This window comes from Mus caroli, chromosome 3 (genome assembly GCF_900094665.2).
Source record: "Mus caroli chromosome 3, CAROLI_EIJ_v1.1, whole genome shotgun sequence".
Classification (NCBI taxonomy): Eukaryota; Metazoa; Chordata; class Mammalia; order Rodentia; family Muridae; genus Mus; species Mus caroli.
This window is the reverse complement of record NC_034572.1, coordinates 386,581-398,458: the sequence shown is the minus strand read 5'-3', so window position 1 is coordinate 398,458 and position 11,878 is coordinate 386,581. Positions and strand designations below refer to the sequence as shown.

General features: G+C 35.8%; 1 pseudogene; it reads right to left on the bottom strand.

The window, feature by feature from the left end:
* Positions 1 to 3,867: 3,867 nt before the first annotated feature.
* LOC110291737 lies at positions 3,868 to 4,273 on the bottom strand (annotated as a pseudogene).
* Between the last annotated feature and the right edge of the window lie 7,605 nt (positions 4,274 to 11,878).

The window sequence follows — 11,878 nt, the reverse complement described above, 5'->3', positions numbered from 1 at the left end:
TTAATATCAATGGACTCTACTTACCAATTAAAGGACATAGACTAACAGACTGGATACATAAACAGGACCCAGCATTTTGCTGCATAAAGGTAAAACCCATCTCAGGGACAAGACAGACACTACCTCAGAGTAAAAGGCTGGAAAACAATTTGCCAAACAAAAGGTCCCAAGAAATGAGCTGGAGTAGCCATTCTAATATCGAATAAATCTCTATTGATAAGAAATTCAAGTCTCTGTAGAAAGAAATCAAAGTTCTCAGAAGATGGAAACATTTCCCATGTTCATGGATTGACAGGATTAATATAGTAAAAATCGGTATCTTGCTGAAAGCAATCTACAGATTCAATGCAATTACCACCAAAATTCCAATTCACTTTTTCACAAAGTTAGAAAGGGGAACTTGCAAATTCATCTAGAATAACAGAAAACCTAGGGTAGCAAAAACTATTCTCAACAATTAAAGAACCTCTGGTGGAATCACCATCCCAAAGCTCAAGATGTACTACAGAACAATTGTGATTAAAAACTGCATGGAACTGGAAAGGTGAGAGACAGGTAGATAAATGGAACAGAATTGAAGACACAGAAATGAACCCACATAGCTATGGTCACTTGATCTTTGATAAAGGAGCTAAAATCATCCAGTGGGAAGAAGACATCATCTTCAACAAATTGTGCTTACTCAACTGGTGGTTAGCATGAGAAGAATGCAAATTGGTGCATTCTTACCTCCTTGTACAAAGCTCAAGTCTAAGTGGATCAAAGAACTCCACATAAAACCAGAGACACTGAAACTCATAGAGAAGAAAATGGGGAAGGGCCTCAAAGATAAAGGCACAGGGGAAAGTTTCCTGAACAGAACACCAATGGTTTGTGTGTTTGTGCTGTAAGATCAAGAATTGACAAATAGGACCTCATAAAATTGCAAAGCTTCTGTAAGGAAAAGAACACTGTCAATAAGACCAAAAGGCAACCAACAGATTGGGAAAAGATCTTTACCAATCCTAAATCCGACACAGGGTATATAAATATATATATATATATATATATATGTATATATATATATCCTATATAGATATTTATATATACATACTATATTTATATTTATATCCTATATATCCAAATACCCCTATTAAAACATGGGATACAGAGCTAAATAAAGAATGCTCAACTGAGGAATACTGAATGCCTGAGAAGCACCTAAATAAATGTTCAACATCCTTAATTATCAGGGAAATGCAAATCAAAACAACCCTGAGATTCTACCTCACACTAGTCAGAATGGCCAAGATCAACAACTCAAGTGACAGCAGATGCTGGCAATTATTGAAGAAAAAGGAACATTTCTCCATTGCTGGTGGGACTGCAAGCTTGTACAACCACTTTGGAAATCAGTTTTGTGGTTCCTCAGTTGGGGAGCAGGGCATGGGGAGGGTTTAGGGGACTTTTGGTGAGGAAACTAGGAAAGCAGATAGTATTTGAAATGTAAATGAAGAAAATATTTAATTAAAAATTAACATTTATATAAAAAAGAAAATTAGACATAGTTCTCCCGGGAGATCCAGCAATACCACTCCTGGGCATGTATCCAGAAGATGCTCCAACATGTAATAAGGATACATGCTCCAGTATGTTATAGCAATGTTATTTATCAGAAACTGGAAAGAACCCTGATGTTCCTCAACAGACAAATGGATAAAGAAAAATGTGGTACGTTTACACAATGGAGTAGTACTCAGCTATTAAGAATAATTAATTTATGAAATTCTTAGACAAATGGATGGATCTGGTTGATATCATCTTGAGTGAGGCAACTCAATCACAAATAACACACATGATATGCACTCACTTATAAGTGGATATTAGCCCAGAATCTCAGAATCCTTCTTAGAGTGGAGAACAAAATACTCATGGAAGGAGTTACAGAGACAAAGTACAGAGCAGAGAGTGAAGGTATGACCATCCAGAGACTGCCCAACTTGGGAATTCATCCCATAAACAACCACCAAACCCAAACACTATGGCAGATGCCAAAAAGAGCCAACTGACAGGAGCCTGATATAGCTGTCTCCTGGGGGGGTGAGGGGCTCTGCCAGTGCCTGGCAAATACAGAAGTGGATGCTCACAGCAATCCATTGGACAGAGCACAAGTTCTCCAATGGAGGAATTAGAGAAAGTCCCAAGGAGCTGAAGGGGTCTGAATCCTCATAGGAGGAACATCAATATGAACTAACCAGTATCCCCAGAGCTCCTTGGAACTAAACCACCAATCAAAGAAAACACATGCTGAAATTTGGCTCTAGCTGTATATGAAGCAGAAGATAGCCTAGTCGGAGAGGCTCTAGGTCCTGTGAAGGTTCTATTCCCCAGTATAGGGGAGTGCCAAGAATGGGAATGGGAGTGTGTGGGTTGGAGAGCATGGGGAGCGGGGAGTGGATAGGGGATTTCAGAGGTGAAACTATGAATGGGGATAACATTTGAAATGTAAATAAAGAAAATATCTAATAAAAATATATTTAAAAATGATGAAATCACTAAGTTCTTAGGCAAATGGATAGAACTAGAAAATATCCTGAGTGAGGTAACTCAATCGCAAAAGAAAGCACATGGTATGCACTCACTGATAAGTGGATACTAGCCCAAAAGCTCCAAATAACGAGCATGAAATTCACAGACAAAATGAAGCTCAAGAAGAAGGAATATCAATGATACTTCAGTGCTTCTTAGAAGGAGAACAAAATACTCATAGAAGCAAATATGGAGATAAATTGTAGAGCAGACACTAAAGGAAAAGTCACCCAGAGATTGTCACACTTGGGGATTTATCCCATATACAGTTACCAAACCTATACACTATTGTGGATGCCAGGAAGCACATGCTGAAAGGAGCCTGATATGGCTGTCTCCTTAGAGGCCCTGACAGAGCCTTACAAATACAGAGGCAGATGTTAGCAGCCAACAGCTGGACTGAGCTCAGGGTCCTTAACAGAAGAGTAGGAGTTGAAGGGGTTTGCAAACCCATAGGAAGAACAACAATATCAACCAACCAGACCCCCAAACTTCCAGGAACTAAGCCATCAACAAAAGAATACACATGGCTCAAGCTGCATATGTAGCAGAGGATGGCTTTGTCATGCATCAATGGAAGGAGAGGTTCTTGGTCCTATGAAGGCTCAATAGATCCCCTAGTATAAGAGAATTGAGGGCGGCGGGAGGTGGGAGTGGGTAGGTGCGTGGAGGAACATCTTAATAGAAGCAGGGAAAGGGAGAATGTGATAGGGTGTTTCCGTGAGGGAGGGAAAATGGGAAAGGGGATAACATTTGAAATGTAAATAAAGGAATAAAGGAAATATCCAATTTAAAAAAAGAATAAAAAAAGGCGGGAGTGTCAATTCTGGGCAAGATGGCAAGACTATGGGGGAGATAGACACTCATGGTCTACTCACTGGAGAGGAAACTCAGAAAAGAAGCACGACTTACTAACATTAATCACGTGCACCATGTCTGCAAACAATTCTTCTGTCCGTTTTGGTTTTTCTTTTTCTTTCTGTCTTTTCTTTTCTTTCTTTCTTTTTTGGCTTTTCTGAGACAGGGTTTCTCTGTGTAGCCCTGGCTGTCCTGGAGCTCACTCTGCAGACCAGGCTGGCCTGGAACTCAGAAATCCACCTGCCTCTGCCTCCCAGGTGCTGGGATAAAAGGTGTGCGCCACCACTGCCTGGCTTACACTTTGTAACAAGAATCTTTCTGCCAGAAACTGTGATAAACGGCTTCTTCCATTTAATTTTTTTTCTTTTTGTAGACGCTTTTTAGTTTATTTGTCCTCTCAGAAATCTGCACATCACATGAAAACATCAAGTCACCGCAGATCTACTCCTTTGGCTTTTTGCCAGCACGAACATTGGCTTTCGCAGTGTCCCTGACCTTCTTCATTCTGTTCTTACATTCCTTTCGCTGTTTTAGGGAGGTCTTTTTCTTCTCATAAAGGCCATGGCTTGCATGTCTGTGTTTAGGCTCATTCTTCTTTGCATAAAGAATCATAGATCATGCCAAAGCCAGTTAGTTGTCTTGCCACCACCGAAGTGGTTTCTGAATCCAAATACAAAGATGACATCTGGTATGGTTTTTTACATTTTGGCCAGCTTTTCCTGAATTTCTGTCTTTGGTACTATTGTATTGCCTTCCCAGGATAAAGGACACCAATGACCATCTATTTCCTCTGAAGCAGAGGGTTTGTCATGAACTTTGTGGTCTGGATGGTTACTGTGTCATTCATGATGGCTACAGTGCTGGAGCTGTAGAGGAGGAAAAGACCTTTCAATGGATTCTTAATTTAACAACTCATTACAAACTTCAGTAATGCTTGCTCAAAGCTTAAAAGTACATACGGGCTTTTGATAATTGTAGGACATATTATAGGACATATTAGAATACTGTCTCCATAAATTTGTTTAAGAAATTAACCTGTATTCTGTTATATATTTCATATATTTAATCCACACAAAATAACAATTATCATGAAGCCACATGATTTGGGTCAATCTAGCAATATAACACAGTAAAAAGTAATTTATCAGCTTGTTCTATGCCACACAAATAGCAAGGCCCAACATTGGAAGACTTTTCCCTGAGGGAAAGACAGTACTAGCCAGTGGGACAGGATGTCATGAATAATAAACTCTCCTTCAATAATAACATTCCATGTTCCTAAGGCTCATTTTACTGCATTAATAATGAGTGAGGTGATTTGGTTAGCTTCAGACCATAAATAGGAGCCATTGTTAATTTTAATTAATTAATGGTGATTGTGGACAATCTTGGGCTGAGTCTCATTTTCAGATTTTGCATCTGGCTCTACGAAGAAGGGAGTTGAAGGGAGGGTAAAGTAGGTCATAGTTCACATCTTTCTTTTTTACTACTGAGGGATTTTGTAGCTCTTTGGAAAAGTAAAAAATATATAATAATGCTTTCAAATGCATCTTTTAATCCAATGAAAAGATAAAGATAGTATGATGTCATTTTTTAAACAACAATAATTTTACATATTAAAACTCAAAATTACTGCAGATGCCTTGGTGTTATAGTACAGCCAAGAAAAGGTTTTTATTTTCAGAAAATTGTTTAATCTGAAAACTGACATTGACCCCCATTAAAAAATAGAGCATGGGCTGTGTATGGTCTGGAACTGCTTGTGATCCAGGAACTCCTGGAAAAGAAAGCCCAGATCTTAGTAAGCCATAAGTCCCTCCTTGGAGCATGAAATAAGTGAAGTACAGGAAGAGGGGCAAGTTAGATTGTTAAATAGTACCCAGTTCTTACAACATGCAATTTGGATATATTACTATTTAAAATATATATTTTACATATGTATGTTTTGCCAGCATGTATGCTTGTGCACAATATGAGTGCTTAATGACCACAGAGACTAGAATTGAGAATCAGGTTACCAAAACTGATTGATACTTATGAGACATTATGTGGATGCTGAGAATTGACAAAGAGTTCTGAAAAATAGTGAGTCCTCTTTAACGACTTGAGCCATCTCTCCAGCCCCTTAAATCTATCTTTATCAAGTAGTGTTAACTACTGCCACAAACATTTTGATGTGGTTGCCTTCAGTCATTTGTTTGCCTCTTAACATTATTTTTAAGGTGAAAATTTTATTTAGGATTTGTAGGTTTGTTGATGTTGTGGCCTAGGTTCTTGGGGCTGATGAATAGTTCTTGGTGAACAAGGCCACCTGGTGCAGACTTCAGTTTGCACCTATCTTAGTGTGAGCACCAACTAGATCCCTTGGAAGCAAGCTTGGTGGTAGATATTAGTGTGAATGATCCTTATCTGAGGATGTCCAGGGGATCACTCCAGGGATAGGAAAATTGGAAGAGAGATCTCTGGATTAGCTGAAATATGACAAACTGTTGCTCATCCATGTTCTAAGACAAAAATAAACAAGTTGTCTCAGGTTGAGGTCAAGTTTTCTCCATGATATTCACTGGGTGTTGGTCCCCTCAGCAAAAGAACTTGATGTTGGAACGAGAGACACAAACTCTGAGGGGATGGCCTAGTAGGCCATCAATCGGAGGAGAGGCCCTTGGTCTTGTGAAGATTATATGCCCCAGTACAGGGGAATGTCAGGACTAGGAAGCAGGAGTGGGTGGGTTGGGGAGCAGAGTAGGGGGAGGGTATAGGGGACTTTTGGGATAGCATTTGAAATATATATGAAGAAAATATCTAATTAAAAAAAGAACATGACTTTGGGACAAAAACATCTGTTGAGCAGAAACCATTTTCTTAGGAGTGTGATGGAAGCTGGTGTAAATCTCAGGTGGTATTTACAGCAAGTCTGAAGGTGGTTGGGATCATATACCCCAGCATTCACCATCTTGAGTTGAGAGTGAGAACTGTCTAATGATGTAATAACCTCAAACTGACTAGCTAGAAGTTTGGATGTTACTAGCAAATCTATATATTATTTTTACAACTTTTCTACCAGAATGTTTATATGCAATACAGCAAAGCCATACAAACTACCAAACCATATATCCATTTTCAGAAAATCCTAAGATAGGGCTACACCAGTCATTGCTCAGTTTTCCCGACACAGAGAAAACTATGAATTATATTGTCCCACACTGCTGCATGTCAGGGGAGTCTTATGAACTAAAATTTACTAGCACTTAACTTTGCAGTCCTGGTCCTACTTGAAGACTGTCTGGAAAAAAGAAGAAGAAGATAAAAAGAAAGAAGAAGAAGAAGAAGAAGAAGAAGAAGAAGAAGAAGAAGAAGAAGAAGAAGAAGAAGAAGAAGAAGAAGAAGAAGAAGAAGAGGAAGTCTGAGTATTTAAGAATGTATTTAATGAAATGCTCATCTCATTTTCATATCAACTTGGTGAACACATGTCAATTTTTCTTTCTTTCAAATATTGCCCATAGCCAAGTTGGCACTGATCAAAGGAAGCCATTTCTGTTCAGTCTAATATGTACAATAGTGTAAAGACTCAATACGTTTAGCAAGCATGCAGATCACATAAGGACTTAATTACTGGTTCCAACAAACACACACATGCACGTGCGCGTGCGCGTGCACACACACACACACACACACACACACACATCCTCCATGAAAGATACAGAATTTGAAAAAAAATGCACCATGCTAATGCACCAATGTACTGGTGTTTATTGTTTGTCTTTTTAGGACACCTTAAAATATCTAGTAAAAAAACCCCATACTATTAAAAATTTATAAAGTAAAATATTTCAGGAAAAAAATCCTCTGCTTACTGCTATTTGCACTAAAAAGGCAAAATGTTTATGAATTTCAATAAATGTGACTATTTGAATCATATTTATTGCCATACATTTAAATCTACATTTTAACTATTTGAGATACTACTGACTATATAAATAAATGTAATATTGAGTCAACCACCAGCATTTTTAGTTTTCAACTGTATTCTTATTTGTCTACCTGTAGGAAATTACATGCAGATACAACACATTTCTAGTTCTTCAATTCAAACCTGAGTATTTAGGTAATAGTGCCACCTATTGCTGTAAAGTTAAAGTATCCATAGCTGTTATTTCCTTAGTATTTGATCTAATTCTTGTATTTCCTGACTGCATTGGTACTTCTAAGATTTTATAGTGATTAATATGGAATTTTAGATTAAAAGTTTTCAAATACTTATTAAAAGTTAAAATATACATTTCGAGTCACCATACAAATAATTTAAGCTTACATTTTAATTTTTATCTTTGAAAAACCACATTATGAAATAGTAAGAACTAAATTATAATTAAATTACATTTTTAACACCATCTAGCATCAATAAATATAGCTTAATTTCATCTGTGGCAAATTTCAAAAATTTATTGGAATACATAAATGAAATTTTCCTGGCTGTAGTAAAAACTGTAAATTTCTCTAAGAAACTGATCAGTCCCTTAATTTGAATTTACATTAGAATATATTGCAACAGGATGCATACTTTCTATCTGTTTATATTTTGGTATAAGAATACAAAGAAGACTGTACATATATGCTTATATGAACTTAAAGCACAAATGTTCATATATTAATATCAATACCTTTTTTAAGCAAAATATTATTCTGATTTTTCTACACTAACCAAATGTTCATGTACATGAATAAAGCATATATTTGATCAACAAAATTTTAAAACCTTATTTTGTATCTACAAATTCATAGTTTTATAAGGTAGTATACTATTATCTTTTTACTAGATATTAAAATTTGCTTATGGTTTTATGTAATAGGGTGCTAGAAATACTAAGAAAAGTTCCTGTCATTTCTAGTGCTAAAGTCCCCAACAAAGTCAGATAAAAGAAATACAGAATTACTCCTATCTTCCCCAAAGGACCATGGCATAAAGTGGCAATTACAAAATTTTAAAAATACTGTAGATGAACAAAAAAAATAGGTGAGGTTTTAAAACACATGATATTCTTAGTACAATCATTACAGATAGTAATTTCAATCATGTATTTATTAATATTATATGGATTATGTGGTATTTGACATTAAAATTTCTATTCAGCTTGTGTAGAATATTTGTAATTTAAAGGTAAAATTTATTTAAATCTCTCAATTACATTTTTTGTCTTGCATTAAATTACACTGAATTGTCTTTGGTATTATACTTATATAAGATATAATCATATTTTTAGATTACCTCAAATATTGCATTTTAAACTCAAAGAATTAGAAAGGTTTCAAAATGACTGAATATGCTGAAGGGATAGAGTTTAAACTCACTGACTAACTAATGTCTGGATAGCTAGCCATATAAATGTATTCAATATTTGTGAAGTATGGTCAATCATATTGCTAGAAGAATTCAGAATGAATCTTTTTCTGAATTGTCACATGCTTTGCACTGGAAAGGAAGTATAATATAGTGTCTTAGACTCAAGATTCATGGCATTACCTATAATCTCTAGGACCATCCTTGGCACACAATTCCTATTAAACAACTGTTTGCTAGGAGAATTTAAGAATATACACAATTGGTGGGTGGCTTTTTAAAATATCAAAGATATTTCTGCTCATTTCTCTAAATATGATTGTCCTTCCTGAGCTCATACGACTATTTAGAAGAAATTCTATTCAAGTATGATTCTTCTCACAAGTGGGCTAACTGAAATACATAAGACAATATATATTTCAAAGGAAAAAGAAAAAAATGCAAGTGGCCTGATAATTGTCTCATGTGATGGCGAAATCTCGGCTACACAATGCTAATTTCTAACCTAACACCATGATAGCAATCACAGCCATCACAGGGATGGAATAAAGAGAGCAATCTAACATTCAGTTCTATGAGTTTCTCATCAGTGACTGGCAGACTGCCATGATAGCTTACAGTAATCCCATTGGACAGCCCTGGTTGATGAAGCCTACGAACAGGCCTCAGAATGTGAGGAGCTCACAGCTGCTAGAATTTGTCCATAATTTAAAGCTATATGAGAAGCAGAGAAGATTCATTGGAACAACAAGCTGTAATTTTACCGGAGTAACATTTACACAGTTTTTAACCCATTAACACACTCTTTCCTCACAGACAGTCCCCCTTATTCATAAAATACCTCTCTCACTAGCAACATGAAAACACCTAGCACAGGTTTATTTGTTAAGCTGTGAAAACCTGCCAAGAGAATAAAAGCTTTGTGTTTGCAAACAGTATCAGTGATTGACATTTCTAAATCTCAAACTTGGCAGTTTTCGATAGTTTCCTCAAACACTGTGCTTTCAGTACTTGGAATTCGTTTTTAACATATCACAAGCGTATCTATGCTGGTATTTAACTTTTTTAATATTCATATATGCCGAGTCTGACTGTCTATTGCTTCAGCCTGTGATATTAGCAAAGTGTAGTGATTGAGGATAGTGCATTTCTCCAGCTAAGAGGACACTGCTCCTTCCTGCCAGGCTGTTGTACAGCAGAGCTGCACTCCTGGCTTCGTGCCTAATATGCTGCTCATAGTGCTTCATAAACAGAACATCATTTCAAGAAAAGAAAACAAAATGTATTAAGTATCCAAAAATGCAGAATTATTGTTATTACCGGCATAAAATGTATCTCTATGGGAAAAAAAAAGCCAGTGATTAAAATACCTGTAGATTTCTGAGTGGAAAGATTTGCCATCATACCAAATTCAGAATTCAAAAGTTATTCACTTTTGTTTACAAACATTCCACATTTCCCTCTTTCCTCCTTCATTGTATCCCCCCAACATATTGCTGTTCTCTTCTTTCTTCTACAAACTACTACTGTAAATGTGTCCCTTTCACTTCAGCTTTGAAATAAAAAAGTTCTTTATTCATTCAGCCACAGCTACATTTACTAACATTGTTCTTTAGTTTCCATCTTATTCTTTCTATTTAAAATTATTGAACAAAGCCTAATACTGTCAGCTTTCTCATCTTTTCTAGGGCTAACAATTTTTTAAATAGCCACAATAATTGTGCTTGTCTTCTAATCAAACCACTGTGAGGGCACTGTATCTTATAAGTGGAAAATCAACAAATGACTTACAACAGATATATTTGGAGCATAGAATCATGTTCTAAGCTATCTATGAGTTATTAAAAAATGTATGTTATTAAAATACCAAAATTTTCCTAGAGGATGGATCTATCTTAACTAATTTACTGTTAGTGAACAGTCATGTATATGTCTATGGTGCTTAAATATTTTTAATATTTTTCTTAGTATTCCCAATTTAGACTTCCTTGCAAATAAATATTTTTGGAGTGCACAATATGATATATATGTATATATGTATATGTGTATATGTGTATACGTGTATATATGTATATATGGATGTGTATATATATATATATATATACATGTACATATATATATATATATAGTATGTGTGTGAGTGTAATGTTTGTTTCATAATAATTAACATATCCACAATCTTTGCTGTTTATTTGAAGAGTTTCTAAAGTAAATATTTCTTAGAATATTCAAAAGTATTCAAGTAGTACTTCAGTTGGCCCATGAAGTTATTCATACATCATGAAACTATTTTCAAATGAATTTTTGGAATTCAGGATTTGGCCTACATTTCCAAAAACTTATTATATCCAAGAAAATCAGTAGATAATTGTACCCTATCAAATTTGATTTATAATACATCTTACTCCTAACTATTGAAATCACCTAAAAACTTTAGCAAAATAAAACAGAGTTCAAAAGCCATATATAACATGGTACAGGTTACTAAAGTCAAATAGCTGCAAATCTACAACTTGCACCACTGAGATATTTTACCTGCACTTCCTATCAATGGAAGCCCAGGAACCTTATGCATGTGTAAATTTCTCCTGTTCTAGTATACTTGCTCGTTTCTTTTAACCTCAATGTATCGTTTACTTGTTTTATTTTTAATTTTCATTGTGTACCTTTATCATTACTGCATGACTTAAAGACATTTCATACACGTATATAAGGTATGTTGACCAATTTACTTCTAACCCCACGAACTTCCTGTTTTCTTACGCCTGTGTCCTGTTAGTAACTTTTGTGGTTTCTTTGTTTGTTTGTTTGTTTGTTTTATCCTTCTGGAAGTCTCACTATGGAGCCCAATATGACCAGAATTTACTATGTAATCTAAATTGACCTCAAATTTGAGATTTTCTGAGGTTTTTGAGTGCACCCTATATTGGATAAAATTTAAATTCATGGCAGAGTTGGCAACACATATTGTGATGGGTGCTATGATCCAAGATAGAAGCCAGTGAATGATCTTAGTTGGCTTCTTCTCCTTCTCCTTCTCCTTCTCCTTCTCCTTCTCCTTCTCCTTCTCCTTCTCCTTCTCCTTCTCCTTCTCCTTCTCCTTCTCCTTCTCCT